Source organism: Oryctolagus cuniculus, chromosome 13 (genome assembly GCF_964237555.1).
Source record: "Oryctolagus cuniculus chromosome 13, mOryCun1.1, whole genome shotgun sequence".
Lineage (NCBI taxonomy): Eukaryota > Metazoa > Chordata > Mammalia > Lagomorpha > Leporidae > Oryctolagus > Oryctolagus cuniculus.
This window is the reverse complement of record NC_091444.1, coordinates 87637488-87663201: the sequence shown is the minus strand read 5'-3', so window position 1 is coordinate 87663201 and position 25714 is coordinate 87637488. Positions and strand designations below refer to the sequence as shown.

At 43.0% G+C, this 25714-nt stretch overlaps 1 long non-coding RNA gene across 14 annotated transcripts in view; it reads right to left on the bottom strand.

The window, feature by feature from the left end:
• Positions 1–25714, bottom strand: part of LOC103346222 (uncharacterized) — a 78836-nt gene that overhangs the window by 16565 nt on the left and 36557 nt on the right. For 2 of the 14 annotated variants that reach the window (XR_011381298.1, XR_011381289.1), the window contains exons 3-4: positions 8404–8495; positions 6054–6140 (exon numbers count right to left, since the gene is read on the bottom strand). This is a non-coding gene — a long non-coding RNA (uncharacterized lncRNA). Of the gene's footprint in view, positions 1–1106; positions 1197–4259; positions 4383–6053; positions 6141–8274; positions 8850–25714 lie in introns of those variants that run through there. The other 12 variants (XR_011381293.1, XR_011381292.1, XR_011381299.1 and 9 more) reach the window with 11 other exon arrangements.

Here is a 25714-nt window from a genome sequence, read left to right as displayed (position 1 = left end):
ACAAAATGGTGACAATGGTGTAAGGGCTGGGAACAGGGGATGCAAGCTGGAGGGTTCTGTTTAACACATACCAACACTGTCACAGCAGCCTTGGCATGTGGAGGGGAGCTCTATTCATTAAGAAAGGGGCAGGTGCCATCCACATGTCTACACAACTGACTTAGCCTTTGCACAATAACCATCTTAATTATAGTCATGGGAAGGACACAAGTGAAAGTCACTTTTCACCAAGAGGGGGGAGAATGAAAGGGGAATGCCAGGAGAAGAGGGGGACCTTGACACAAGGAAGACTGTGACAAAGACTCACCCTGGAGAGGAATGTGTAGATTTTGGAGAGAAGGCTGCTTGACAATGAGATTCTGCCCTCTAGGGGCATGACACTGGTATGCCAATCCCCATATTCAATGCCAGGGAGTGACTGGATAGCATGAATGCTAGAATACCAGGGTCACCAAGGATATCCTAGCTCTGTCGCATGCACTGTATCTGAGCTCTCCAAAGGGCAGTTACCATCCTTGGCCAGCAAGTATATCCGTATGGAACTTCCCCAAACTGCAGGTGTACTTTCAACACCTTTCTCAAACATTCCATCTACCCCTTTCCTATTGTGCTTCCTGCCTCCCCACCCTGCCCCAGACATGTCTCCTTAGGAAGAGACTGCCCTGAAGAAGGAGGGATCCCTCAGAAATTCAGGCTTCAATGTCACCCCCACCTCCCTAACCCTTGGGATGAATCCAGCATGAAGAAACCAGTGCAGGGTACCTTACCTAGGAGAATTTCAGACAGGGAGTAACTTTCAGCATATGCAGTGGACAAGAGGCACAGCACCATCCCTGCCTGCTGCTGTGTGTGTCAGAGCAAGTCAGGGCCTGGGGCAGGAGCACAGGGCTGTGGCATGAGCGCAGGAGATGCAAGATTCCTGCTCTAAAACTTTTGAAGAAAGGAAATGGGTTCATTTTGGGTTAAGAGTAAAGAAAGAAGGGTGGAGGACAGAGGGTCAGGGAAGGAAATGCACATTTTTACATTTGAAAAATGGCTTGAAAAATTGGCTCTTCACTTAAAGACATAAACAGACTTTGGAGAGTAGTGTTGGAAAGACAACTCACTATGTACAATGGAACTGTAATAAGACTGTCAATATCTTTTTCAGCAGAAATTTTGCAGTCCAGAGGGAGTGGTATGGTTTATTCAAAGTCCTGAAAGAAGTAAACAAGAAAATGTGAATCAATGTATTATTTTCAGTGATCCTGTATTTCAAAAATGGAACATACAGAAACTTTATTAAAAAAAAAAAGGTAAAGGTGTTTATCACCATTCACTGGAAAAACTGCTAAAGGAAATTCTTCAAGGGGAAGGAAGAGGATACTAACTAGTATAAAGAAATCATGTGAGGGGCTGGCATTGTGGCTCACTTAGTTATTCCTCTGCCTGCAGTGCCGGCATCTCATATGGGTGTTGGGTTCTAGTCTTGGTTGCTCCTCTTCCAGTCCAGCTCTCTGCTGTGGCCCGGGAAGGCAGTGGAGAATGGCCCAAGTGCTTGGGCCCTGCATCCACATGAGACCAGGAGGAGGCACCTGGCTCCTGGCTTCAGGCCAGTGCAGTGCCAGCCATAGTGGCCATTTGGAGAGTGAACAACAGAAAGAAGACCTTTGTCTCTCTCTCTCACTGTCTATAACTCTACTTGTCAAAATAAAAATAAATAAAAAAAGAAATCATGTGAAAATACAAAGCTCATCAGCCAGTATGCATACAGTATCAGATTCAAACCACTAATATTCTAATTATGGAGGACTGATAAATTATATCACTAGTAAAAGGTTAAAAGACACTCTATAGGGGCTGAAGCTATGGCATACTGGGCTAAGCCTCTACTTGTGGCACTGGCATCCCAGGTCAGCACCAGTTCTTGTCTCAGGATCATGTCTTGGCTAATCTGCTTCTGATTCAGCTCTCTGCTATGGCCTGGGAAGGCAGTAGAAAATGGCTGAGGTGCTTGGGCCCCTGCACCTGCATGAGATACCTGGACGAAGCTCCTGGCTCCTGGCTCCTGGCTCCTGGCTTCAGATCACCCCAGCTCCAGCTGTTGTGGCTATTTGGGGAGAGAACCAGTGCACAGAAGACCTTTCTTTCTTTCTCTACCTCTGTCCATCTGTATCTCTACTTCTTAAATAAAATAAATAAATAAATGAAAAATAACTATAGCTGCAACATTTCCTAAATGATACAAAGTATAAGGTGAAAATGTGACATTCCAACATAAAATGTAGGAGGAGGGGGAGTAAAAGGATAGTCTGTGAATGATATCAGATTAAGGCTCTCAACCTAGAGTTTTTTATTTTTATTTTTTTAAATAGAAGAATTAGGAAAACCACTAGGCAAACAACTATATCATGAGGGATCTCTTAAAAGTTCAGGAAAATGTGTAATTTCAAAATATTTTTCACCAAAATAAACTTATATTTTAATTCTAATTTCATTAACTTTTTGAAATAAAGATAACAAAAAGATTTTTTAAAAGATTCAAAGTATGTCACTATAGAAAATCATCAAGTCACAAAGGATATTGGTTAGAGATGAAAAAAAGATGAATTTATAAAACAATAGTACTAATAAAATAGTAATAAATCCTCACCTCTTAATAATTATTTTGAATGTAAATGAATTCTCTAAATAACAGGCAAACAATGGATGGAGAATAAAAAAAAGATAAAGATATGACTATATAGAGGCTATAAGAGGCTCATTTACTTTAAAGGGCATTTATAGATTGGAAGTGAAGGGATGGAAAGAGATAATCAATGTAAATGAAAAGCAACAATAATCAGAGGTAACTATAAGTCAGATCACCTAAATCAGACTTTAGGCCAAAGCTGTAACAAAGAGACAAAGGTCACTGCATAGTGATAAAAGTATCAGTTCATCAAGTGGATATAAAATTATACATACACCTAAACTCAGACTATCTCTCTGTCTCTAACACACAGGAATACATATAAGAAATTTAAAGGAAAACAGACTATTACACAATAAAGGCAGGGATTTCAAATCCCCATTTTCTACAATAGATCATCTAGATTGAAAATCAACAAGAAAACATTGGGACTGAATTATGCATTAGGAACAAATGGTCCTACCAGACATATACAAAACATTCTGGGGGCTGGTGCTATGGTGTGAGCTGAGACTCCACCTATGGTGCAGGCATCCCATGTGGGTGCCAGTTCTAGTCCTGGCTGCTCCTCTTCTGATTCAACTCTCTGCTATGGCCTGGGAAAGCAGTGGAGGATGGCCCAAGTGCTTGGGCCCCTGAATCCGTGAGGGTGACCTGGTAGAAGCTCCTGGTTCTGGGCTGCAGATTGTCTCAGCTCCAGCCATTGCAGTCATTTGGGGAGTGGACCAGCAGATGGAAGACTTTTCTCTCTGTCTCTCCCTTTCTGTAGCTCTGCCTCCCAAATAAATAAATACAAAATAATTTTTTGAGATTTAAAAGCAAGATTTATTAGAGTCAAAGACCTCATGACAAAACTGGAAGCTCCCAAGGACAAGTACTTCTGACCTTGCTAAAGGTAACTTTTGGGATAAATAAAATCTAGAAAAAGAACAAACAAAAAAAAACATATTTTGTCCAAGAACAATACAATAAAATCAAAAGTCATCCAAAGTACACATAGAATATATGTGGTCATACATTAAGCCACAAAAATAATGTCAACAAATTTAAGATTAAAATCATATCAAGTATAATTTCACACCCTAGTGGTCTGAAAATAGAAATTAATAATAGGTGAATTAGAGAATATACAAATATGTAGGAACTAAGCCATATACAACCCTAAATAACTACAGGATCAAAGAAAAACTAAAGAGGGAAGCTAAAAATACCTTGAAGAAAATAAGGAAACAGCATACAAAGCTAATAGGATGTAGCAAAATGTAGTACAATACCACCAGAACAAAAAAGAAGATATCAAATAAACAATTTAATTATCTAATGTTATAGCTCAACAAATTAGGAAAAACACTAAATAAGAAAATCAGCAAGAAAAGGAAATGACAGGGATTAAAGAAGTAATTAATAATACATTGTGGGGGGCCACACTGTGGTATAGGGGGAAAGCTGCTGACTGCAGTGCCAGCATCCCACATGGGCAATAGTTCCAGTCCCAGATGCTCAACTTCCAATCCAGCTCTCTGCTATGGACTGGGAAAGCAGTAGAAGATGGCACAGGACCCTGGGTCCCTGCACCCACTTGAGATACCTGGAAGGAGCTCCTGGCTCCTGGCTTCAGATCAGCCCAGCTCTGGCCACCACAGCCATTTTGGGAGTGAACCAGTGGATGGAAGACTTCTCTCTCTCTGCCTCTGCCTCTCTGTAACTCTGCCTTTCAAATAAATAAATAAATAAATAAAGTTAAAATAAAGCCCTCATTTAAACATCATAAAATAAAACTACTTATGATTGAATTAACCAATAAGGAGAACGATCTGTATACTCAAAAGTGTGACATACGAATAAAGGAAATTGAAGACAGCAGAAACAATGGAAAGCTAGTCCATGTTCATAGATCAGAAAAATAATACTGTTAAAATGTCCTTCCTACCCACACAAAACAATGTAGATATTTAATGCAATCCCAATCAAAATTTTAATGTCATTCTTCACAGAAACAGAAAAAAATATTAAAATTTGTATAAACAGGAAAGATTAAGAATCACCAAAACAATCTTTAGCAAAAACACCAAAGCTAGATGTATTACAAAGCTACAGCATGGTACTGCCACAAAAACAGAAACATTGACTGATGGAATAGGACAGAAAGCCCAGACATAAACCTAAAAATTGACAATTAACTGATTTTCAAATAAGGTACATAAATGTAGTAAACATAAAATGTAGTAATAGTAGTCTCTTCAACAAATCCTGCTGAAAAAAAGTGCCATCCACATGCAAAATAAATTGGCTACATCTAAATATTTATATGCAATCACTAAAAAATAGATTTCATGCTCAAATATAAAATCTAAAACTAGAAAAGTACTAACAGAACAGGAAAAAGTCCCAAGACATCAGTCCAGAAAATGAATTATTGGATGTGATTCCAAAAGCCAGGCATTAAAAGAAACACAGATTACTGGGATTATAGGAAATTAAAAAATATTTATACTGCAAGATAAATGACAAAGTGAAGAGAAAAGCCACACATTAGAAAGTAAGAGGCTAACAACAAATATGTATAAGGGAATCTAAGTACTCAAAATAACTCAAATATCTTTATTAAAATAAGAAAAGAAACCAAATAGACATTTCTCAGTAGAAGATATATAAATGGTCAACATATGAAAACATCTTTGATATTATTAATGATGAGACACAAATAAAACAAAAATAATGTATCACTTTTCACCTGATGGAATAGCTACTATCAAAAAGATGCAAAATAGTAAGTGTTCATAAGTACAATAGTCTCTGGAAATGTAAATTAAATCAGACAGCTTAGAAAGTAGTATGAAGTTTCCTCTAAAAACATAACATAGAACTTGCATTGGATTTATTAATTCCAAAACTAAGTATATATTTGAACATGAAACCATTATATTTAAGATATAGCTGTACTCCCATGTAGAGTACATAAGACATAAAAACCATGAACATGTTCACCAACACATGAATGGACTTAAAATGTATTCTACTCAGATTGAAAAAGAAGAAAATTCTGTCACATGACAAGATACATGAATAGAGCATATTATATTATGTGACACAAGTCAGGCACAGAAAGGCAAATATATTATCTTGTTTATATCTGAACTCTGAAAAGCCAAAATGCATATAAGATTCACTAAGTCATAAAACAGACTAAATAAATGTTAAAAGGACTGAACTCACAAGAGGTATTTTCTGATTATGAAGGATCACAAGAGAAAATTAGGGGCGCACATTTGGCCTAGTGGTTAAAATGCCCCTTTAAATGTCCATGTCCTGGATTTGAGCCTTGGTTCTGCCCAATATTCCAGCTTCCTGAAAATGTGCACACAAGTGATGGATCACGTACCTGAGTCTCTTCCGTGCATGAGAGAGACAGGAATGGAGTTTCAGGATCTAGGCCTCACCCTGGTCTGGCTCTGGCTGTTGTGGGCATCTAGGGAGTAAACCAGTGAATGGGGGATATTTTAAAAACAATATCTGATATCAGTAAACTACCCTTCTACCTTAAGAAATTAGAAAAATTGGAAAAAGCTAAAGCCAAACCAAAGAGGAAAAAGATATATAGAAGGTAGAGTGGAAAAAGACAAAGAAACGACGGTGCAGCGGTGGCTACTTGCAGGTAGGGAACCAGGGGCTAGGGATGATAGCACTTGTGAGATCTTTCTGCCCAGCAAGATCCTGCTATCTCTGCACCCAGCCATACCGTACAGGATCTCTCCTTGACCCCAATTTGCTCTACTCATTCCTGTCTCACTTTGGCATTCTGCTGATTCCTCTGGGATAGGCCATGCAAGATTCACAACCCACTTGCTTCTGTCCACCCAACGCCTGGCAGGCTTGCTTAGCTTGCAGTGTCAAGAAATGTATAGTGTGTAAGCCAAGTTCACACGTAAGCAGCTTGAGCATGTTTGGATCTCCTGGACACTAACAGTATATCTGCAACCCTGGTAAAAGAGAGAACTATGCTACTCACTGATAAATACAGAATTTCTTCATCAGGAAAATGATCCCCATGTCTCATCTGGAGACCAGGGGATATGCAAGGATCTTGATGAACACTGTATGAGTGGTGGTCAAGAAAGGCAGAGAAATCAGAACCCTAGTCCAGTCACAGGAGCAGCTGCACACATCTCAGAAAGCAAAAGCAAATGAGGTCCTGCCCACTGCCATTGGTGGTTCCTGAACCAGGTGACCAGGTACTGAAACTGCTCCACCTCAGGAGACAGATCAGACGCACAGTGTGGACAGAATGTGTGCAGCCTCATCCATAATCCATGCTGCACTCACAGTGAGTCCCATCATTCCCAGTCACTCCTTCCCTCTACCCCTTGACCTCATTTTTGAGACACGCAGGCTCAGGAAGAAGGCCCTGAAGTCACTACCTTCCCAAGTAAGCCTGGCTTCAGCTCTGTCCAAATATATACCTCCCCCGTTCAACCCACTCCTGATCCCTCTCGGAGCCTGGGTCTCCTCCCAACTGCCTGAAAGATACTCTGGGGAGCAGAGATACTCTGCAAGACGCTTGTCTGATACAAAGCAGTTGCAGGACAGGACCAGTGCTTTGGGATCATATCTTCCCAGCTTGGTGAAAAATTAAAAAATGAGCATCAATATTTGGGGCATCCAGTTTGAATAACTAAAGCTTCCATGTCCAGGTCCTACTTTTGTTTTCTTCTTTTCTGTTTCTTACCCCTGTTTCCTTGCTGTACTCCATCTATAAACCCATGGAGAGAGGTGACTATGTCTCCTACTACGATCTGCCAGCTCCCTTACACTAGTTTTCACTTTATATATGTGAGTTGACAGAAATATACAAAAAAGTATAGCTTTTAAATACACTTAATTAAATCTCTTAAAACAACTGATTTTTCTCAGTCTCTAAAAAAATTATCTTTAAGTCAATTCTGAGGGAAGAATAGCTACCTCGCCTTTGTTTAATTTTTTACAAAACACAAATAAGCATTTATTTCCCTTTAAATCTGTTTATTCTTGTATTGCAGGTATGTATCTCATGACTGCATTTGGGGGATCCTCAAAGGCCATGACTAGGGCTAACGTGCTTTTCCCAAAGGGCAGCAGTGGAGGTGGGAGGGTGATTTGCAGGACTGTCCTCAGCATGCACAACAAGAAAGGCGTGACTACAGCTAGAGCACCCATCAGCATGTAGCCTGGTCACCTGGGAAGACCTGGGTGAAGTGTCCGTCCTGACTGGGGATCTGCTGAGATCTAAGCTAAAAGCAAATCCAATCAGAAGTCAGAGAGGACCTTGTGGTTGGGAAACAGAATTTCACAGCAGCTTTGAATGAAACTGAGGATCAACATGAAGGGGGATAATGACAATAAAACGACTAAAATCCAAGTAAAACTATTATAGCACCACACACGACTGTCTTTATGTACAAGGGTATCCAACAGGGTCAGAGAAGGAAATAGAGGTCAGACTCGGACCAGGATTCCAGGACTAACGGGAGTAACCCGTTTCAACAAAGTGCAGACAAAAAATAAAACACTGGCACAGTCAGTGACAACAGAACACAAGGAGGATGGATGCACACAGGAGAGTCTACCATGGAGACTGCAGATGCCTGAACCAACTCTCCTCGAGACCGGGAGCGCAGGAGGAACCGGGAGAAGCGCGCAGCACACCCGCTGACTCCTCCTAGTCCCAGCCTCCGACTCAGAAGGCGCTGACGGACCTGAGAGGCTCAGGCTGAGGGCTTCTTCCACCATCACAGCTTTATTCCTGGCTCCAACTTGGAGACCACCTCACGGCTGCTAACGCAGGAACCTGTTAGGAGGGAAAAGAATCCTTAACGCCAGGCTCCTGCGGCCACTGGCCCGCCGCCGCGCGCTTTTCGCCAGTTCTGCTGCGCCTGCGCGGAGAAGCCGGCAAACCCGGCGCGCTTGCGTCACTTCTCTCTTCCAAGTTCCCAGGACGGTGCTGCTCGGCACCTGCGCGGGACAGCCGGCGGCTCAGGTTGCAGGCTCCTGGGCGATACCTGCTGTCAGTCAACGGGTTGTTTCTCCCGCCAGCCCTCCTCCTTCCAGTCCCTCAGGGAGGCGCGGTGGAGCCCGCCCCAAGGTCCCCCGGTGCAGGAGAAGTGGCTATGCGGCCACGGTTCCGGGGTTCCCGCCCGCGACCCGGATGGCCGATACAGGTCCGTCCCGTGGACATAGGCTCCGGCTGCACGACTCGTGTGCTCTCCAGGAGCCCCCCTCCCCCACCATCCCCGTCCCAACCCTTAGCCACCCCGGCATCTTTCCAGGGCTTCCCCCGCTGCTGAACCCCTTGCCTTCTGCCCCCTTTCTCTCTCCACTCGCTGCAGATTCTGGGAGCCCGTTCAGTCTCTACCCGGGATGCCCCGCCCCCTACACTTCCCTGCTACCCCTACTTTAATCTGGGGCTCAGGCCACTGTTTGAAGGTCACCCTCTGGGTCCCCTAAACTTACCCCGTAATCACTTGCAGACTCTGGTGGTCCCTCACCTCTTTCCAACTTAGCCCTTACGTACTTGTTCCTCCCCATCTTGCTAAGCCCCTTGGGTTTTTGACTTTGCAAATACTTTAACAACTTACCCCTCACCCCTCTTTCTCTTCCTAGCCTACCCCTGAATTGCGTCTCTTCCCTGGTTGGAATTCCAGCTCTCTACTCCACCTCATGCCTCCTAAGGGCTCTTTCAGTCCCACGCTGTATTCCTAGTCCCCTGTTTCCTGTGTAGCATTCTAGAGCCAGGCAGTTCTGGTCTCTTTGAATATTACAATTTCTGCCGCACTGTGGGGAGTGCTGGGAGACAGACAAGTGCACCGAGGGAGGAGGGGAAACATTTATCCTCTTCAGAAACTCAACTGAAAAGAGGGTATTTATATATGTGGGCAAATACAAAAACACTCCCCGCCTACACTCAGTCTGGAGGTTTGGAAAAGCTGAGAGTATTTATATGGTCATTTGGGGGGTGGGGGTGCCCTGGAGATCTCACAAGAGAGGGACTGATTATAATTAGGAAAGGGTTGAGGAGAAACAACTGTAGCAGGCAGTTCTTCAAACACAATCTAGTCTAGTTGTACTTCATGCTGGCATTGTGGCCCAGCAGATTAAATCTCTGTGTGCAGTGGGTCCTGGCTGCTCCACTTCCAATCCAGCTCTCTGCTAATGCACCTGGGAAAACAGAAGTTGGCTCCAATATTTGGGACCCTCCTACCCATGTCAGGGAGACCCAGATGGAGTCCCAGGTGCCTGGATTCAGTCTGGCCCACACCCAGCTGTTGTGGTCATTTGGAGAGTGAACCAGCAGATGGGAGAGCTCTCTAACTGTTCCTTTCAAAGAAAGCAAGAAAAGGGGGAGGGGTGAGAGAGAGAGGGGAAGAGGGGAAGGAAGGAAGAAGGAATTTGTCATCATTAAGTCAAGTTCTTTGAAAGACAATGGCTTGGGTTCAGGAGTTGTGCAACAGAAGGGCCAGTTTAAATCCTTTGCTGGAGAATGTGGATACTCACATCCTTCATGGACTCAAATCCTATACCTAAACAGAATTACCCCTTATAAGGTAGCTACTTGCTTATCAAATGAGATGAAATAGGTAGATTTGGGTGTGACTGGGGAGTGTCACTCACCCCAGCATGGCAGGCTGCTCTAGATCTCTAGCATCACATCCCTGTACAGGGTCCTCTGAGCATTGTCCAGATGCTGTTACTCACATTGGGTGGACATAACAGTCTGGTCTTTTGACACCAATATCTTTTACAGAGCATTTGTCTTCAGCATTTCAGCTCTGGGTCACAAAACAGGTAAATAGGGAATCCATTCTCTCAGTGTGTTTTACGTGTCTCTAATGTAAGATGAAGCCTATTTTGTGCTCTGTATGCTGACAGTAAGAAAAACACAATGGAAATATATTCCATCTGTGTTAATGTTGTAATTGCAAATATACTATAAAAGTTTTTCTTGTATACCTAGAACTAACCTTCCCCACAAGAAAGGAACAATGGAATTCTGACTGTGTTAAGAGATCACAGTGACAGGCTAGTGGGGCCACCATGCGGCTGGCCAGGGGCACACTGGGAAGTGGTTGGAAGGCTAGCCTCAGTGCTGTGGGCATCTGTAGGTGCCTGCATGTGACAAAGTTGTGGCCCTTGGCAGTTGGGAGTGAAAGGGTGGGGCAGCCACCCAGTGTCTTCAACTAGGTGCTGCTGTAGTTCATGGTGTGCCTCCTGTCCAAGAAGCTGCTCAATTTGAGGCATCAACAAATGAATTGATTAATGAAGAGTTGGGAATAGCCTATCCCATCATTGATGGGATTCCTGATAGGATACCACAGGCACTAAGGATGATCTATCCAGATAAGAAGAAACAGAGTGGTACTAGATCATGATTTTTAAAAAACACAGCAACTAAATGTTGTTAATACCATATCCATTGCCGGCGCCGTGGCTCACTAGGCTAATCCTCCGCCTTGTGGTGCCGGCACACCGGGTTCTAGTCCTGGTCGGGGCGCCGGATTCTGTCCCGGTTGCCCCTCTTCCAGGCCAGCTCTCTGCTGTGGCCAGGGAGTGCAGTGGAGGATGGCCCAAGTGCTTGGGCCCTGCACTCCATGGGAGACCAGGAAAAGCACCTGGCTCCTGCCTTCAGATCAGCATGGTGTGCTGGCCGCAGTGCGCCGGCCGCAGCGGCCATTGGAGGGTGAACCAATGGCAAAGGAAGACCTTTCTCTCTGTCTCTCTCACTGTCCACTCTGCCTGCCCCCCCCAAAAAAAAAGGCTAAATACCATATCCATTTATAAAACAAATCCTCAATTAGAGAGATATCACACATTATTCTTTTAAAAATGTTTATTTATTTATTTTATTTTCTTCTGAGCCAGAGAGAGAGAGAGAGAGAGAATCTTCCATCCACTGGTTCAAATGGCTGCAACAGCCAGACCTGGGCAAGACCAAAGCCCAGAGCACTTATGCCATCATCTGATGTCTCCCAGGATGCATTAGTAGAGATATGGATCAGAAGCACAGAGGCTGGGACTCAGGCCAGGCACTATGATGATAGGTATGTGAATCCCAAGTAGTAGCTCAACCTACTTCTCCACAATGCCTTCCCCTGGTAAATTCTTTTTAGCTTTATAAGCTATATACATTTCAGCTCAAAGGCAGCATCAGAGTTAACAGGGAAGTACTGGAAGATAAGACTGCTCCATCATCACAATCCTTTAACATTTTATATGAGATATTAGTCAATAAGAGAAAAATAATTGAAAATTATTATGATTTGCATACAATATACACCTGCAAGACCCAGATGATCTCCTGAAAACTACTATCAGGATGATTCAATAAATTAGAATATAAAAGTAATATAAAATCATCATATCAGAGTGGGAAATTAGCAAAGCAACTAGGATGCCCATGTCCTACATTACGGTGCCTAAGTTTGATTCTCACATCTGGTCCTTGACTCTAGCTTCCTTCTAGTGCCGGAAGTGTATGATTCAAGTGACGGTCAGTCACATGGAGACCTGGATCAACTTTGTGACTCCAGGTTTTTACCTGCCTAACCCCAGCCCCAGTCACTTTAGGCATTTGGGGAGTGAAGTAGTTGATGGGAACTTTCTTTGTCTTCTTATTTCTCTAAGAAAAATCAATAAATACATTTTTAAATAATTATTTATTTATTTGAAAGCCAGAGTTAGAGAGAGAGAGGAGAAGCAGAGAGATGGAGAGAGAGAGAGGTCTTCAATCCACCGGTTCACTCCCCAGTTGGCTGCAATGGCTGGAGCTACACCGATCTGAAGCCAGGAGCCAGGAGCTTCCTCTGGGTCTTCCCACGTGGGTGCAGGGGACCAAGGATTTGGGCCATCTTCTATTGCTTTCCCAGGCCATAGCAGAGAGCTGGATTGGAAGTGGAGCAGCCAGGACTTGAACCAGTGCCCACAAGGGATGCTGGCACTGCAGGCATCGGCTTTACCTGCTCTGCCACAGTGCTGGCCCCTCTTTTTCTTTTCAATAAAAATTCTAAAAATTGAATGCTTACAGTGACTATGCTGTTTGTGCTCTATGCCTGCACATTGGGTCCAGAGAAACAGATAACTTTCTGCTTAACTCGGAGGTCTACGGATCAAGAAAAGGCATATCTGGACATAACATAATTTCCTGCCATCACTCAGATTCTACATTTGAGTGCATAGTGATAAATAGATGGCACTTTAGGGCTGTATTATTGAGTATGAAATGTGGTTAAGATACATGTTAGAGGAGAGAAATACCCATGTGTGGGGACCACTACCCACTCATTTTCAGTGTTGTTTCCTGTGAGAGGATCACATACTCCCACTCTCACTCTGGAAAAAGTCAGAGAAGGGCAGAAAAATGACTCTGGTCAAGCAAATACAGTGGAAGGTACGTGTTTCACTTCTGAGAACAGCACACTTTTGGTTCCTTGCCCTCTTTAGTCACAATGATCAGCAATGTTCTAGGAGAGGCCATTCTATCAGCCTGAACTTAAAATGAGATTTGATATACATCTTGAATGTGGAAGCCCTGAAGAGAGTAAGAGTCACTGCATATCAAACCATAATCTAGTTAACTGCCCTGATATCCTGAGAAATCAGCAAAAGAGCACCAGTTAAAGCAAATTGCCTCCTGGGATATCACTGCAAGTCCACAGGATTGGGCCTGTGGACTCTTCAGTAAATTTTCATGAATACATACACAGAATAAAGCTAAAGGTGATTCCACAGTTCACAGAAAGTATACAAAAATTTGAGAAATATGTGAACTGCCTGACTTATTAGTATCAAAATTTCTTATAACAAAATTAAAGAAACAGGAAACAAGGTAAAAAAAAATGACAAGTTACACCACAGATTATTTAGGTTCCTGATAATAAAATCAGACATTGATATGAAAAGGAAGGAAAGGGCATCTGAATGGAAAACTGAACAAAGGATTACAGCTTACTTCCTGTTTTGCAAAAACCAATCTTTAAAATATAAATTGCTGTAAGAAAGGAAATACAGGGGCTGGTGCCATGGCTCACTTGGTTAATCCTCTGCCTGCAGCACTGGCATCCTGTAAGGCACCAGGTTCTAGTCCTGGTTGCTCCTTTTCCAGTCCAGCTCCTCTTCCAGTACAGCTCTCTGCTGTGGCCTGAGAGGGCAGTGAAGGATGGCCCAAGTGCTTGGGTTACTGCACCTACATGGGAGACCAGGAAGAACCACCTGGCTCCTGGCTTTGGATTGGTGCAGTCCCGGCCAAAGCAGCAATTTGAGGGGTGAACCAATGGAAGGAAGACCTTTCTCTCTCTCTCTCTCACTGTCTATAACTCTACCTGTCAAATAAAAAATAAATAAATAGAAAAGGAAATACAAATTAAAATTATACAGTGTATTGTTTCAACTAATATGTTTCTTAGATTCAAGCTTTCATATCTTGTTTTATGATTCAATAGTTAACTATGATCATACTTTAGCTCTAATTGCTAAACATACCCCATTTTGGACCAATCTGTATCAGTACTACTGTAATTACTGTTATAAAAACTACCATAAACTGTCACCTTTGTGGCACTAGTGGTTTCTTAAATTGATTCTGTACTTCCAAACTTTCCCTGAAAGAGACCTAAAGAAGAGAAAATCCAACAGATTAGCAACTGTGGGAACTCAACCCACAGACATTTTTCATGTTATGAGAGTTTCCAGATTTTCAAAAAATTTAAGGTAGAAATTAATTCAAGGTAAAAAAGGGTGAAAATCAGACTATTTCATTTATTCTCATCTCACTGAGGATACAAAATTATATCAGGGAAAAGGCCAACATTAATGAGATCTCAGATGAAAACACTGGATATTATGTGATTGGGGCAGTATCAGACTTCCCTGGAGGTGGGGTCTGAAAATATGCAAAGTAAAAACAACATTTTCCAAATTTGTGGGTTTGTCCTGTGGGGCCCACGCTGTCGGGATGGTGGGGCGATGGTGTTCCTTGACAAGAAGCACCGGAGACAGTTTTGGTGAACATGTCTGTTTATTAGCAGTTAGGCACAAGCTTTTATAGGGCAGACAAAGGGAGTAGCTAGCTCAGGGTAGCAACACTAATTCTATAGGATAAAGCCGATACTGGTGCCACTATACTACTCCAATCAGCTTGAAGGTTATGTAGCCTATGTAGCCTTCCAGGTGGCCTTATGGATCTGGGCCACATCTCAGAGCTGATCATTTAGCTGACAATTAGAAAGCCCCAGCAGGAAGTGGGGGTGGGAGATATGTGCCTGGGGCCCCTGCTGCCTGCCAGCAGTCATGCCATATGTGGGTCGCAGTGTGCTAAGCCCTCACCCAGGGTTTTTCCCATGGGGCATGGTGTGCTATGTCCTCTTGGCCTCCTGCATAGGCTAGGCAGGCAGTCTTCCAGCCTGGAACAGGATAAACCACACAAGCTTACTGAAAATCATAAGCTCACTGAAACAGAAAGTTTAAGCTACAGATCACAAGCTATATAAGAAAGGATATGTTTCTCAAAGAAAGGATTGGGGCCGGCACTGCGGCTCAATAGGCTAATCCTCCGCCTAGCGGCGCCGGCACACCAGGTTCTAGTCCTAGTCGGGGTGCCAGATTCTGTCCCAGTTGCCCCTCTTCCAGGCCAGCTCTCTGCTGTGGCCCGGGAGTGCAGTGGAGGATGGCCCAAGTGCTTGGGCCCTGCACCCGCATGGGAGACCAGGATAAGCACCTGGCTCCTGCCATTGGATCAGCACGGTGCGGTGGCCATTGGAGAGTGAACCAACGGCAAAGGAAGACCTTTCTCTCTGTCTCTCTCTCACTGTCCACTCTGCCTGTAAAAAAAAAAAAAAAAAAAAAAAAAAAGGATTGGCCCTTGGCTCTGCTCCTGGTAGGTTTTCTTCCAACATTTAGAGTGTGTCACCTGGAGGATGACTTAATTGACCTTCAGGTTTTTGGCCACATGGACACTTTGCTTCTACAATGTAATTCTGGTGACAGGTTTTGGGCCATGTGGTATCAGTTCTATCTCTGGATGTGTTGGTGACTAACAAAAGCCATATGGGTGTACAAACATCTCTGTTATGAGACCTCAATATGGACTCTGAACATAGGCTCATATAAGATTGGTTGTCAATGTCCCATGGGTATTATCACCCACTGTTGTTGGGAGTAGCAGGCAATGACAATAAGGTTCCACAACTGGAAGCTCATCCATTGGCTCATTGCAGTGGGTCCTTTTTTTTGGTAATAAACAGAAATTGTAAGTATGAAGATTTCTGAGCAACAAAGCAACCTTGAAAAAGTTAAAACAAATGAACTCAAAGGCCACACCAAAATAGAAAGTGAGCTAAATCTGGCACATAGGACTATTTCCCTATTTCTGCTTTGTAAAATCATCCCTAGGCAAGAAATATTTCACTTGCACAGTAAAAAATACACCTGAAGCAGTGACTCCTGGGACAGAAAAAATCAAACTATGAATAATGAAGAATATTAAATGTACAGGACATGTTTTTAAATATAAATAACTAGAGTATCATAGTGATAACAACATATTTAGCCAGATTAACCCTTAACAGAAAAAGAAACTGAAATTAGAAGAAATTTGTAGCACAACTACCTGGGGAAGAGAGGAGGAATCAAACTAAAAGGGAGGAACTGGACTGTGGGGACATATAAAGGGGAAACTCACACATTTGGGAGATATTACCAGAAGACACACTCCTGCACATGTACAGATCAAGGAAGTAAAAGTTGCCTTTTCATTGACTCAGGATGTAACAGGGAAAAATCCAGGGCTGAGAAGACAATAAAAAATACTGGGAACAGAAATTTAAGTACTGTAGAAGAGAAAGCTCCTAAAATTGCATGCAAAATGGACCAAAATTACTGACGCCTATGCTGCAATCATATGGGAAATTTCAGAGGAACCAATAAAAAGCACTGGACTATTGGAAGGTGAAAGAAATAGTTACTGTGGCCGGTGCCGTGGTGCAACAGGTTAATCTTCTGCCTGCATTTCATATGGGCACCGGTTCTAGTCCTGGTTGCTCCTCTTCCAGTCCAGCTCTTTGCTGTGGTCTGGGAAATCACTGGATGATAGCCCAAGTCCTTGGGCCCCTACACCCACATCAGAAACCAGGAAGAGGTGCCTGGCTCCTGGCTTCAGACTGGTGCATGTCCAGTTGTTGTGGCCATTTGGGGAGTGAACCAACGGGATGAAGACCTTTCCCTCTGTCACTCCGTCTCACTGTCTGTAACTACCTCTCAAATAAGGAAATTAAAAAAAAAAGAAATAGTTACTAATCACTGTAAAAATTAAAAGTTTGGGATTTCAATTGAACCAAGTAACTGCCTTATGAGACAGAAATCATTCCCCTAAGAATTTAATAGTGTCCATAATTTCTACATTTCATTATTTATAATAGTCAGGATAAAATTCAGAATCAGTACATGTAACAAAGAAAAATTAACTCATACTCAAGGGGAAAAAAAAATCCCTAGAAAGAAATGTATTGAGATGTTGTAAATAGCAGAAAAGACAGCTAAACTAAATACCTTTTAGTATTTAAATGATGAGATAAATATAAAGAACAATAAATAATGAAAGTTTAAAAAAACATAAATTTATTTCTATAGCTATAAAATAGAACAACTACAATAGAAATCTACATATGGGCTAAATAACAGATTGGAATAGAAAAAAACCCACAATATTGGAAATTGAAAAAACCCACAGAATTTGAAATACAATCTGACCTTATTATGTCCTCCCAAAAGAATTTGTTGGAAACCTAATTCTCAAGGTTTCTGTCCTTAAGAGTAAGTTAACCCAAATTTTAAAAGAATTTCAGGCTATGAGTTCCATCGCTTGCTCTCTCACCATGTAATGACCTCTGCCATGATAGGATGCAGGCATATAGCCTCTTGACATTGGACTTCTCAGCCTCCAGACTGTAATTGAGTGGTATTTTTATGAGACAAAATAAAATGAGAAAAAAATAGATTGATATTGCCTAATCTTTATGAAAGAGAGAAGGAAATTGGTTGGGAAACTATGGAATAATTTAAAGACAAATTTAACAAATGGAGGTGGCACTATTGCATAATAGGTTAAGCTTCTGCCAGCAGCAGGGGCAGCCCATGTGGGCACTGTTTCAAGTCCTGGCTGTTCCACTTCCAATCCAGCTTTCTGCTAATGGCCTGAGAAAGCAGTGGAAGGTGGCCCAAGTACTTGGGTTCCTGCACCCACATAGCAGACCTAGAAGAAGCTCTTGGCTTCCAACTTTGGATCAGCCTAGCTCTGGCTTGTTGTGGCCATTTGGAGAGTGAAAAAGCAGATGGAAGACATCTCTATCGCTTCCTCTTTATGTCTGTAATTTTGCCTCTTGAATAAATAAATCTTAAAAAAATAACAAATAAGGTTACTTTAAAAACTTTTCAGAAAGTGAAATTAAAGAGAAGTTCACCTGACTAAAAACATTTTTAAATCCACATGGACCCAGGTCCAGCATTGTGGTAAGTGGGTTAAAGCCCTGGCCTGTGGCATTGACATCCCATATGGGTACCAGTTCAAGTCTTGGTTGCTCCACTTCTAATCCAGCTCCCTGTTAATGTGCCTGGGAGAGCCACAGAGGATAGTCCAAGTTCTTGGGCCCCTGCACCCACATGGAAGACTGGGAAGAAGCTCCTAGCTCCTGCCTTTGGTCTGGCCCAACCCCAGCTGTTGCAGCCATTTGGGGAATGAAACAGCAGATGGACTATTTCTCTCTCTGTTTCTCTATAATTCTGCCTTTCAGATAAGTAAAATAAATCTAAAAAAATTCATATGTGTGGTGGAATGAGAAGGCCATGCTAAGATGGCCACTGGCAAGTGAGCATCAGTTACTCAGGAATGGCTTTGAAACCCACCAGGCAACGGAGCCTGCCTGGCAACAGGCTGTGATTGGATGGCTTTGGAAACTGCCTGGCAACAGGCTGTGATTGGTTGGGGCATAGACCACCCCTTGACCAGAATGGCTGGACTTGGCTATATAAGATGTTGTACCAACTGAAATAAATGAGTTTGCAGGCTGCTCGCCTCAAGCATGCTTTCACCTGACTCCCAGGGTCTGTGTGGTGACTCCACGCCTCTTGCCCCCACCATGCTGCTCCTCTCAGAAATGAATCCACTGCAACATTGTTGAGAAATCAACGGCAACATCTGGCATGCCAATATGACTGAGAAAGAGACAGCGTGTCGGACTCGGCGAGGTCCCCCCTGGATTTCGGCAAGAAGGCCCTCGGTGTTTTGTGTGCTGTTCGGTTCTGTGAGGGTGAGCACAGAACCCCCTCCTATGCCACTTTCCTTGTCCTTGTCCTCGGTCTAAGTGACCCCAGGTTAGCACACACCACCCAGAAGTGTACGTCGCTTTTCGGCTCCTCCTTTTACTTTTGGTTTGCCCGGCAAATTCACATAAGGGACTGATCATCCCAGAATTCGGAACCAAGTCATCTTCCCTCACTCGAGAGAGGTGACGCTCTGGAGACATCATGTGGGCATACGGCCTTGACCTAACAAATCAAGGAAGTCCCCTACTAAGCACAGGACATACTTACAATCTGATACACCACTATCTGTTTGTCTAACTTAGGGAAATCTGCAAAATGCCATTAACAGCTGAGGTGCTAGGAATTTGCTTTGTTATGGCAGCAGTGCTGTACATGTCTTTCCTTTGGCTAGAGTTGGTGTGCCGTGCTGCTCTTAAGTGCTCAGACATGGGAAAGATAACCCCCCTCTCAGAATCCTGAGCAGATTACCAAACATAGTGAATCTGTGAGTGATAAGAGCCTGTCACTCCAGGCGTCTGTCTCACAGACAACAGTTGATGACTTAGGGATAGAAAGATTGGACAGTGAAAATAACAATGTAGCAAACAAGGTAGCAAGCAAGGTAGCAATGCCTAGTCAGCCACCCCCCACATACCCGTGGGATGAACTTAGAGGACCTCTAGACAATAACTCATGCGAGGTCATCCCATCCACACCCAGTGAGAATCCCCACATTTATGGCAGTACTCGGGCACCACAAGCTCTCAGGGCAGCTTCTAGACCCTATGCCACCCACATGTTTGCTGTTAATGTAGGAGCGGATGCAAAATTCAGGCCCTGGATTCCAACGCCTGTAAAAAGACTTCTATTAACCAAAGGTTGAGGATATGCTTGTGTCTTTCCAGAGAATGCAGAACAGCCCATTTGGATACCAGCCAGAAACATCAAGCCTGCAACTGACAGCCAACCAGAACCAGCTGAACAAGACCAAGACTCTGCCTTGTTAGCAGACACACCTGCCCTATTATCCTACCCTGAGGAACTGCTCATAGCCATATCTGTTACTGTTTTGTACCCCACTAGCTCTGGTCAGCCACTCAAATGGCCCACAGCCTGTGTGCAGTCATGCCATTCCTGATAACCATTATTCCTCATTCCTACCCCTATCTGAGCAAGCAATCCTGTGGTCTCTCAATTTGAGTGCTGGTTAGTCAATGACGGGTAAGATCCCCTGGGGGACAACCTAAGACAGGCACAGCTGCGTATGGAGATCACATGGAAATGGGGTCAACAATGGTATGGCCAAGAATCATGCCTCCCATTGCTCAAAAATAAATGAAAAGGGGGAAATGTGGTGGAATGAGAAGGCCATGCCAAGGTGGCCACTGGCAAGCGAGCGTCAGTTACTCAGGAATGGCTTTGAAACCCACCTGGCAATGGAGCCTGCCTGGCAACAGGCTGTGATTGGATGGCTTTGGAAACTGCCTGACAACAGGCTGTAATTGGATGAATTTGAAACTGCCTGGCAACAGGCTGTGATTGGATGGCTTTGGAAACTGCCTGGCAATAGGCTGTGATTGGATGGATTTGAAACTGCCTGACAACAGGCTGTAATTGGATGGCTTTGGAAACTGCCTGGCAACAGGCCGTGATTGATTGGGGCATAGACCACCCCTTGACCAGAATGGCTGGACTTGGCTATATAAGATGTTGTACCAACTGAAATAAATGAGTTTGCGGGCTGCTCGCCTCAAGCCTGCTTTCACCTGACTCCCGGGGTCTGTGTGGTGACTCCACACCTCTTGCCCCCACCATGCTACTCCTCTCAGAAATGAGTCCACTGCAACATTGTTGAGAAATCAATGGCAACACATATGGACACTTTTTAACTTTTAAGATTGTTTAGTTATTTGACAGGTAGACACTCAGCAAAAGATCTTTCATCTGCTGGTTCACATCTCAAATGTTTGCAAAGGCTGTTACTTTGTCCAGGCTGAACCAGGGAGCCAGGAACTTTACCTGGGTCCCTCACATGGGTGGCAAGGCCATCTGCTGTCTTCCAAGGTATACCACCAGAGAACTAGATCAGCAGCAGAGAAGCTGGTGCCCAAATGACACTCTGACATGGAATGCCAGTGTCCCTAGCAGTGGCTTTACCTGCTTTGCCATAACATTGTCCTCATCAATGAACTTTTCAAAAACTCCTTGTATGTATGGATTTCAAAAAAAAATTTCTTACAGCAAAACAACCTCATTTTTTATTTCAACTTTCCACAATCTTTTTTGAAATATTCTCATACATACCACTGGACTTTGGGAGGAAAATAGAATGAATGAATCACAAAATGTATTTTTAGACATGGATAAAACTTCCCAAGCGTTGTAAAAGACATCAATTTTTTAAAACATTTTATTTATTTGAGAACCAGAGTTATAAACAGTGAGAGGGAGAGAAAGAGAGAAAAGTCTTCCATCCACTGGTTCATTCTCCAAATGGCCACAAAGGCTGAAGCTGAGCTGATTTGAAGCCAGGAGCCAGGAGCTTTTTCTGGGTCTCCCATGCAGATTCAGGGGCCCAGCTTGGGCCATCTTCTACTTTCTCAGGCCATAGAAGAGAACTGGATTGGAAGAAGAGCAGCCAGGACTAGAACCAGTGCCCATATGGGATGCTGGCACTGCAGGTGGAGAATTAACCTTCTATGCTACAGCACCAGCCCCAAAAGACATCAATTTATCTCATCAAAATGTCCAACAACTCCTTATTCAGAAAAGATAGAAAATGATTCTAGGCAAACCACAAACTGAAGAAACCCAAATACAAAGAAAAGGTCTTGAAAGCAGTGAGAGAAATTTCAGCTTGTGACACACTAGGCACAACTAGACTTAAATGATAGCTGAGTTCTCTCCAAAAATGATGAGATGACACCTTCAAAGTATTCAAATAACATCTCCTCCCATCCCTGATTCAGTATTTCTAGATAGTGTTTTAAAATGTGAGGTGAACAGGAGTGGATATCATAGTGCAATGCACTAAGCTGTTGCTTGGGATGCCCACATGTTGTATTTGACTGCCTGTGTTCAATCCCTACCTCTGATTTTAATGAAGTTTCTGAGTAGTGTGCACCTAGGGAGGCAGCATGTGATATCCCAAATACTTGAGCCCCTGCCACACTCTTGGGAGACATGGATTGATTTCCAGCCTCCTAGCTTCAGCCTAGCTTTGCCCAGCTGGAATGTAGGCCACTGAGCCAGTGAATAAAAATCTGTCTCCCTGTGTGTGTGACTGTGATTTTTAAATAAACATTGAAATATGAGGTGAACAAGACATTTTCTAATGAAAAAACTCTAAATTGATTATCAGTAGAACTACACTATAGAATGCTAAAGGAAGTTTTCCAGGTTAAAAGAAATGACTGTACAGGAAAGTATCAGGATAAAAAAATGTAAACATGTATGTGTTTAAAGATAAGAGACTATATACCTTTTTAAACTCTTAATTTAAAGCATAGATGATTACTTGAAGCAATATGTATCACATTAAGGCACACATATATTGACTTAATATGTAAACATAGGTATGTTTATAATGAAATAGTACAATATGTAGATGTCGAAAGAACTATTCTATTAAATAATTACTATATTGTATGTGAAGTAGCACAGTATAACTCCAAGAATATTATGATAAATTATGCATATTTTAAATCAGTAGAGCAATTATCAACAAATTAATGAATAAAATTATCATGTCATTCAGAGAAAATTAATGCAACAAGCAGTGTATTTTTTTTAAGTTTTATTTTATTTTATTTGCAAGGTAGAGAGAGGGAGAGGCTGAGAGAGTGAGATTTCTATCTGCTGATTCACTTCTCAAAAAGCTGAAGCCAGGAGCCAGAAACTTCATCCAGGTCTTCCACATGGGTGCAGGGGCTCATGCACTTGAGCCATCTTCTACTGCCCTCCCAGGCACATAAGCAAGGAACTGGATCAGAAATGGAGCAGCTGGAACTAAAAATGGTGCCTATATGGAATGCTGGTAGTGCAGGAACCTGCTATGCCACAATGCCAGGCCCAAAGCAGTGTATTTGCTAGAGCAGCCATAATACGGTACCATACATAGATTGGGTGCCTTGAGTAACAGAAATTAACTTTATCATAGTTTTGGAGAATTAAAATTCAAAATTAAGTGTCAAAGAGAAAGATGCCTGCTGGCTTGGTTTTTATTTAGGCCTTTCTATTTGGTATGAAGATAGCCAAATTCTCACCATGTAATCTCTTGGTCTTTTTTCTGCATCATCTCATTCCTGGTATATCTCTTATGAAGTCACCAGTTGAATTGCATTAGGACTCACACAAAGGTCTACAGTTAGCCTTAATTGCCCATTTGGTGACCCTATCTCCAAATACAGTCATTTGGGGATTAGAGTTTCTACAAATGGATTTTGGGGAGAAAATAATTCAGTCTATAAATAGTCAATATAAGTACCACAATAAAATATTTAAGATAGTTTATGGGCACAGCCATTCACCCTAATGGTTAAGGTGATAGTTAAGATGTCTGTGCACCACATTGGAGTACCTGGGTTTGACATCCAGCTATGCCTTCCAACTCCAGATTCCAGGAGGGGTGAGCCCTGGTAGGCACTGGTGACAGTAATTGAGTTCCAGATACCCAGGGGAAGGATCTGTATTGAATTCCCAGCACTTTTTTTTAAAGACTTATTTATTTATTTGAAAGGCAGAGTTACAGAGAGGCAGAGGCAGAGACAGAGAGAGAGGTCTTCCATCAACTGGTTCACTCTCCAGATGACCATAATGGCTGGAGCTGTGCTGATCCAAAGCCAGGAGCCAGGAGCTTCTGCCGGGTCTCCCACATGGGTGCAGGGGCCCAAGGACTTGGGCCATCTTCTACTGCTTCCCCATGTCATAGCAGAGAGCTGGATGGGAAGTGGAGCAGCCAGGACTGGCACTGGGATGCCAGCACTACTGGCAGCAGCCCTATCCACTATGCCACAAAGCCGGACCCCTCCAGCACTTGGTTTTAATTTGGCCAGCCACTGTAGATATTTGAGGAGTAAACAAGTGGATGGGAACTCTCTGAGTCTTTGTTTCTAAAGTAAACAAAATTTTTGAAACTCAAAATTTGATGAGCCCAACAGAAGGTAATTAAGGAAAAACACAGGAAAATTCTGATGTGAACCACGGAAAATACATGGCCATACTATCATCTATATGACCAATAAGTTTCTGTTTCAGACTTCATGTTCCATAAGAACCTAGAATATTCTCCTCTAAGCATCATCTTGAAGCATGTAACAATTATTTCTTTTTGATATGGCATCAGAAAGAACAGAGATGGTAACCATTTAGAGATGCACTTGAAATTTAGACAATTTGTTTTTTTTAAAGATTTATTTATTTATTTGAAATTCAGAGGTACACAGAGAGAGGAGAGGCAGAGAGAGAGAGAGAGAGTGAGAGAGAGAGAGAGAGAGAGGTCTTCCATCCATTGGTTCATTCCCCAATTGGCCGCAATAGCCGGAGCTGCACCGATCTGAAGCCAGGAGCCAGGAGCCTCTTCTGGGTCTCCCACATGGGTGAAGGGGCCCAAGGATTTGGGCCATCTTCTACTGCTTTCCTAGGCCATAGCAGAGAGCTGGATCAGAAGTGGAACAGCTGGGTCTTGAACTGGCGCCCATATGGGATGCCAGCACTGCAGGCGGCAGTATTACCCACTACACCACATTGCCGGCCCCTAGACAATTCTTTTTTTAAGACAATCTTGGATTGAATACAAATACATTACACTGGAATTAGGTAATGAAGGACAACTGCCTCAGATTTAGCCCTCTTCCCTTTTCTGTCTTTATTTCTAGTCTGTCCTGTACATACATTTCAAGGACAGGTGGGAGGAATCCATGGAACATGACACCAAGTGGACATCAAGGATCACAGGCTGTGACAGTAGCAGAGTGTCATGATGATTCATCATTTAATGTCGCCACTTTAACCTCTTTCAGACACAAACTATAAAATAGTTGAAGATAGGAAGAAATATTGAGTGTTATAAAAGTCATTTGGAATGCAAATTTAAAAACTCAATTTGGTTGCGAGACTCTGTATTCTGCCCTCCCATTGAATTGTTCCTCAGCAGTAAGGCCATTAAAAAAAGTGAAAGGAGCTGGAGCTGTGCTACAGCAGGTTAAGGCCCCAGCCTGTGGCACTGGCATCCCATATGGGCACTGGTTCGAGTTCCTGCTACTCCACTTTTTTTTTTTTAAATATTTATTTATTGGGGCTGGCACAGTGGCACAGCAGGTTAAAGGCTGGCCTGAAGTACTGACATCTCATATGGGCACTGGTTCAAGACCCAGCTACTCCTCTTCACATCCAGCTCTTTGCTATGGCCTGGGAAAGCAGTAGAAGACAGCTCAGGTCCTTGGGTCCCTGCACCCATGTGGGAGACCTGGAAGAAGCTCCTGGCTCCTGGCTTCAGATTGGCACATTTCTGGCCATTGTGGCCAACTGGGGAGTGAACCAGCAGATGGAAGACCTCTTTCTCTGCCTCTACCTTTCTCTGTAACTCTATCTTTCAAATAAATAAAACAAATTTTTAAAAAAATATTTATTTACTTGAAAGTCAGTGTTACAAAAGAAAGAAAGAGGAGAGAGAGAGAGAGAGAGAGAGAGAGAGAGCCGGAGCCATGGCTGAAGGCTAAT